Raw genomic sequence first — 6,366 nt, forward strand, 5'->3', positions numbered from 1 at the left:
CTTGCTTGCATTATAGCACACAAGAAACGCTCGACGAGCGCTCTCAATCATTTACAGAGAGTCACTCTGCGTCAACGAGCTCCTCTTCTTCTATCTTCCTTCCTTCCTCCTTTTTGCTGAGGGCTTTCTGCCCTCTCTGCACTGGACCAACGTCGGTGTCCATGACGGTTTTGTTCTATCCGTCGCTGTTTCGCGGAATCGCATGTAGCGGAGAGCGATCCGGGTTCGTTGTTACCTGCCCGGCGAGTTGTGCTGCTCTCGAGAAAACAGGTGGAGAAGCAGGTACGCGAGCGAGAGCCTGATAGACTACGCAGTGGATCGCGAATGAACAGCATGTCATTCCTCGGGATACGATGGGCGAGGCGGAAACCGCTGAGGAATTTGGGTGCACAAGGTAGCTCGAAACGATATATAAAAACCGGCAGACATTCACCTATTTCATTAGGAATTAGCGTAATCTTCTATACATGTAACTACCGCACGTATACGTACCGTTTTTAATATTGCTTGTCCGACAATCTCGGAAAATTAAACTCGGAAGATTAGTCAGATGGTTTCAAACAAGAATTTTTAGATGTTCTTTTAATTTTTATTAATTATTATATGATTTCCAAAGAAATCATAGAATCTCCTCGACGAAAATGTTACGAAATTAATGATTTCTTATGCTTTAGAATGGAAAATAAATAATTTTCCTCGATGTATAAAAACATTGAAAATAAAATCAAGAAAATTGCATATATTCACATTATGGTCGATTCTTCTAATTTCTTCTCTAATTTAATCTATTCGTCAAGTTTTTCATACTATTAATTACAGTGGACAGTGATGGATTTAATTAACTACATTAGCGTCAATTGACATTAGTAGGGCGCCAGTTTTATCTTAGAGAAGATAAAACTGGCTTATTAGCGAAGAAGATCGCGAATCCGTTCTCGTCTCTCGAACAATGCGGCTGCTTCGGGAGATGAGAAAGTACGAGTGAGGAGGAGAGCGCCGGTCAGGATCGGGCAAAGGTAAAGAGAGAACGCAAAGAAGAATTGTGGGAAAGGAGAGAAAATTGCAAAACGACATACCGTGCGACCGCACACGCCGAGAGAATAATTCCATGGTGCGGCTTAAAGCCGCGCGCAATTTGGCCTCACGCCAACGTTTAAAATGTGTTACAACACAAATACCCTGGCGAGAGTAGTTCATGTATATTTTTCGTTTTAAAAAAAAGGACATAAAACGCAAAATTTACGCGACTAATTATAACTGCACGTATACAGAATAACCATAAGAGAAAGGTAGATAGGTTCTTTATCTAAATCTGTTAGAAATATAACCACGAGCTTCCTTTACATGTAAATGAAACTCGTGGTTATGAACGAAATTAAAAGTAATGAATGATTTAATGAACTAAAAATTAAGTTACTTAAATGTAATGAACGTGTACATTAAATTTGTGAAATTTAATGTATAATACTTTTAATAAAATTTTATGAAAAGTTCATTAAATTTCATAAATTTTCATTCAAAACTACATTAAATTTTATGTACATGTACACAAATATATTTTTTAATTATAAATACATTAAATTTAATGTAATGTCATGAAATTAAGTTCAAATTGTGTAACTTAAAAAAGTTAATGAAATTTAAGAACATTTCTAACAGTGCAGGAACAAAAATTCTTGCAAGACTCTGTTCTTTATTGCTTTATATTTTTATTGACTTATATATTATATTAAATATTATATTCCCTCAAAAGCGTTTGAAAGTCAGCGCAAAATATTGCTCGTAACTGTCAGCTTTACGCACGATTCTTGTTTGTTTCATGCGTACACGCAATCCTGCTTGCAAAGTGTGTTAATATGTGATTTACACGAAAAGATGGAATTATCGTCACCGTCGATACCACCAGCCAAGAGACGTGGAAACGAGTCGTTGCGGTTAACGCGTGAATACGATGCCACACGCTGCCACTTTGCGGAGAAAATCTCAGGGGTTTGACGTTCTCCGCAGAGTGGAGGAGACAAGCAAGCAAGCCGGAACGTGCGGGTATTAAAGCCGAAATGCGCGCGTCTCATATTCCCGAATGGAGAACTAAAAAAGCTGATCCCACAAATCGGATCGTGACTGAACAGGACACCAGTGTTTCCTCCTCCTCCTCCTCCTCCTCCTCCTCCTCCTCCTCGCAGGATATCTTCGCGGACTGATCGACAAGCTTAGGACAAAATATCGTATTACAGTACCACACTCACGATTTACGAGGGATCATCTTTATGAACGCGAGAATGTCAATTTGCGAGCGCTACGTATTTAAAAATTCGAAACTGATAGATTTTCAGAGACATCAACATTGTCAGCGTTAAGTGTAATAAATTTATTTTTCATTAATTTTTACTTATTTTATTTCAGCTGTATTTTTGCGTTTTATTTACGTTTATAATATATATTTTATATATATATTGTATTGGATTGTCCGGAAAATTCGTGCCGACTAACTTATATAATTTAATAAATGTATATTAAAATTTAAATATTCTGCGTTTCAATTTTCCTTCAACATCGGCACGAACTTTCCGGATAACTCAATATAATAATGCTCTTTTATGATATTTTGAAAAATAAATTTTATTAACATAGATATGCTTAGAATATGAAAGTATGACTAGATTAATATTTTTATCCTACAAACTTTGTGTTAATTTTTTTTTAACGCGTGTTTTAAATATTAATCTGCAATTAAAATATTTCATGTATGTTTAAAATATAGCATGACATTTATTTAAATCACAACAACTATGCAGAGAGAACGAATGTGTGGAAAACAGAAGCTCTATATCCGAAGAAAGAACAAATATTTGTATCCAAGAAGAAAAAGAGCTCTCGAATGTCTTCAGGAATGCATTCCTGCCGTTGATACAACACACCTGCCGCGGATCTGTAGATTGTACCTTATCGCGATTAAACACGCATGCATCGTTGTCGGTATTGGTGAGTAAGCGACCAAACGAATTACAAAGAATTTCATGCTTAAATTCGATTTTCGTTGCGCTCTCGCTATTTTCTAACTTAACTTTAATATTCACCAGCTGTGCGAGCGGGATTGTCCTCCTGTAAAGGACAAATCCGTAAACCCGTCTCGACACGAATCTTAATAATACGACCTTGAATACCAGAGCCTTTGTATTATATTCGCGTCGGGGCTCGATTCACTACAATGCATCCGTCTGACTTGTTAGGATTGACGCAACAGGAATTCGTCGACGACAGGAATGTCGTGAAACATGATAAAACAAAAGCAATTTTCGCTTCCTGACTTTACGATATACACGTGATGTCCTCAGAGTGTAACGCGTTGTAAGCTAAATGAACAGCCTGTTAGGCTAACAACGATAATAATGATAATGGAGGGAGATAGACCATGTGGTGGAGACACGCGCGTGTTTGTTCGATCGGAAAAAAATAGGTCGTGTAAGCAACGTTAGGCGGGGATATGAAACGACCGAAACGGCATGACCGAACTTTTACAGCGATGACGTAAGGCACAGACTAATCTCGTTCGTGACCTCATTATTACGTTTCTTTTTTCTTTTTCTTCTTTCTTTATTTCGCGAATTACGTAGGGCTGACAGCACGCTATCTTATTGAATTTCGGTCAGCTGAAAATAGTGTAGATCGCGATGTCGCTTTTCTGCCATGAGATAATAAAGTTCTACGATCAAAAGTCTAGTTGATTTTTTAAATGGCATGTAAATAGTTGCGACAATAATTCCTGCCTATTTTCCTGTTATTCTAAATAATGTATGTCAAGTCACTTTAATAGCAGCAATCGCACCGTTTCTAAATTATCTTATCGATGTAAAATATACTATTTATTTATATCAGTACGTGAGTATATCGACCATCAGATTTTTCACAGCTGCAGTTTAGCGATCTAAAAATGTCTTTCATTAGAAATTAGAATGCTTATAATATTATAACGTTCTAAACTGGGCCATTGATTTGAGCGTGGAAATCAATTATTATTGATGAAAAGAATAGCTGTATCTACATCGAATTTTACCTCCGAATGAAATGAAGATTAACACGATGGATGTCAATATTGAAAAAGACGAGACACATCTATTTCAATATTATATTTTGTAACGTTTAATATGAAATAAGTTATAAGTATAATAATAAAAAAAAAAGGTTAATAAGAGAGAGTTATTCCACAGTTCTTATTAGTGTATATTACTAAAACGATTTCTTATTCTTCATCTGTACATTCATCTTCATTTGATTAGAAATCGAAATGAGAATTGAGAGGCCGCGATCGAACGATACTATTTCGACGCGAACGTCGCGTCGCGCTTTTCAACATTCGAGCGGAACGCGCTAACGGAACATCCATTAATAAATTTCTCAATAAGGATTGATTGACGCACAAAAAGCGACTCCCTTGTGCTTCGCGCACAAAAGATCAGAAAAGACGCAATGATACGCGAGTCTCTCCGTCACGCGTGTTCGCGCGCTAACGGAACATTTTTGCGTTCTCTCACGTTCATCGGAACAGCCGGGAGGCGTTTGTGACATTTCAGCCTGACGAATACGGAAAGCGTGACAGATGATCCAGTAAAGGAAAAAGAAAAGAGAAAAGGGAAAGGGAAAATGTAGACCTAGACGGAATTTTCATGTTCATGTGCATTTATATACGGTACAGAAGTCTGAACTCACGAATTATACCGGTTTCGATATGCCGAGAAGAGCTCGAGACTCAAGACACGCTGCGAGCTGCGAGACGAAGAGCGAAGCGGAGAAAGAGAAAGAGTGAGAGATTTCCGCGCGTCTATTCGCGGCAATTTGGCGAAAGGAATCGAAAACGTGCGCTCTCTCGGGAAAGAGATAGTAGCTTCAAAGAGATAAAGGTGAGGAAGGAGGAAGAAAGAGAGAAGCAGCGAAAGGGCTCGGAGCCGTCCCTGGTAAGCGAAATCAGGCGGTCAGCTAACTCACCTCGTGCCATATTCTGACAGGCTATATCGTTGTTTTCGACAACGACGCCGACGACTACGACGACGACGAAGAAGAAAAGAAGGCGAGATCGCGCGTAAATCCTTCGTGAAAAGATAGAAAAATCCTTATCCGACTTCTTTGCGATGACAGAGTTCCTTTTCTTGCTTTTTTTCTTTTCGCAAGCACTCGCGCACACGTCTCTCTTTTCAAATTTTCAAACTCACATCACACACCACATACACATACACATGCGCGTGCAAACGTAAAACACACACTCACGGAACTCGTGAGATGCGCGCGCGGGAGATACGCGCGCACGTGAGAGGATGCCTGAACCAACAACCAGCCAACCAAGCAACCAACCGACCGACTAACCAACCAGCCAGCCAGCCAACGGGGCTGCCCGCATACCGAACGCACGCCGCACACACGCGCAGACTCGACAACGGGTTTCTCACGGGGCGAAACGTCAACCGACACTCCGACACTCGCCACTCGGTTCGCGAGAGCGGCGCAGAGCGGCAGCTGTTGGTTCCCGTAGCCGCTGCACGTTCACACCAATCACACGCGAACCGAACCGGCCGAGCGACCAGTACGTACTGACTCAACCGACTCGCTGACGACGCTGACGTCGCTGACTGCCCCGTCCTCGTCGTGTTCACGACCATTTCGCGATGGCGGGGACCCACCATCGAAAGAACTCTCGACTCATATGCTCGATTTCTATACTAATGTAGATTTATTTCAATCTCGACTCTCTTTAACGCTTTATTATCTTTTTTTTATTAGGCTCGGTTCCACAAATATATAAGAGATTGATTAACTTTGTAAAAAGATAAATTTTAAGTTGTTAAATCGAGATTAACTTTAATCTCGATTTAACTTACAATTTATCTTTTTACAATGCCCGTTTCTACTCCACTGTATAATTGAATTTTAATTATTAAATACTAATGTATTTTAGTTTTAAATTTAATCTTGGTTCAACCTTTAACTCTTCATCTTTTTCTAGTTCTAAGAATTAGAAAAAGATAAATAGTAAGTTAAACCGAGATTAATTAAAATTCATCTACATTAGTGAAAATACGGCACGAGTCTCATAAATCATACTCAGAAGCAAGTAAAATCTAAACTTTTTTTTTTAAATCGAGCCTTTTTTTTTATCGATGATCGCTTTGCGACAGGGTGTCGATAGCATTTCGTCAATGGATATGAATCAACCGTAACTTTATTTTGTAATATAATCGCTTTTTTTTACAGCAGAATGTCTTGTTTTTCAGTGAAGTATAATGAATACACGTAAACGATAATATAATGCGCATGGGTATTTATCGTAATCGTACATCAATCAAAAAAATTAAAATTATATATATATATATATAT

This window comes from Atta colombica, unplaced genomic scaffold (genome assembly GCF_001594045.1).
Source record: "Atta colombica isolate Treedump-2 unplaced genomic scaffold, Acol1.0 scaffold105, whole genome shotgun sequence".
NCBI lineage: Eukaryota > Metazoa > Arthropoda > Insecta > Hymenoptera > Formicidae > Atta > Atta colombica.